This window comes from Triticum dicoccoides, chromosome 4B (assembly GCF_002162155.2).
Source record: "Triticum dicoccoides isolate Atlit2015 ecotype Zavitan chromosome 4B, WEW_v2.0, whole genome shotgun sequence".
NCBI lineage: Eukaryota > Viridiplantae > Streptophyta > Magnoliopsida > Poales > Poaceae > Triticum > Triticum dicoccoides.
This window is the reverse complement of record NC_041387.1, coordinates 478743980-478744452: the sequence shown is the minus strand read 5'-3', so window position 1 is coordinate 478744452 and position 473 is coordinate 478743980.

Here is a 473-nt window from a genome sequence, read left to right as displayed (position 1 = left end):
CGGCCCGGCTGCGCCTCCGCGCGCGCCCGAGCGGCTGGCCGCGAAGCTCGCCGGAGCTCGCCCAGCGCCGCCCCGCCACGGCCGAGCCTCGCGTCCTCGCCTCGTCCCTGCCCAGATCCGGCGAGGCGCCGCCGGATCCGTCGTCTCCGACCAACCGCGCCAGCTCGCCGGAGCTCGCCGGAGCCCGTCCCATCCGGATCCAACCCGCGAGTGGATGAGATCCACCAGGCCCACCAACCAAACGGCGCCCCCGTCCTGGATCCCCTCGTCCCGGAACATCCTCGTCCACGTTTTTCGCGGGGTATAAATTCCACTAGGTCCCTGTATTTCAGTATTTTCATGCCATGTTCGACCTGTCGTATCTCTGCATCTGTAGCTCCGTTTCGTGCGTATAATATGTCAAATTGTTCGTCTCAACGAGTACATCACTTCATTTCATTGCACCATATTCATTTGAGATCATCTTGATGCCT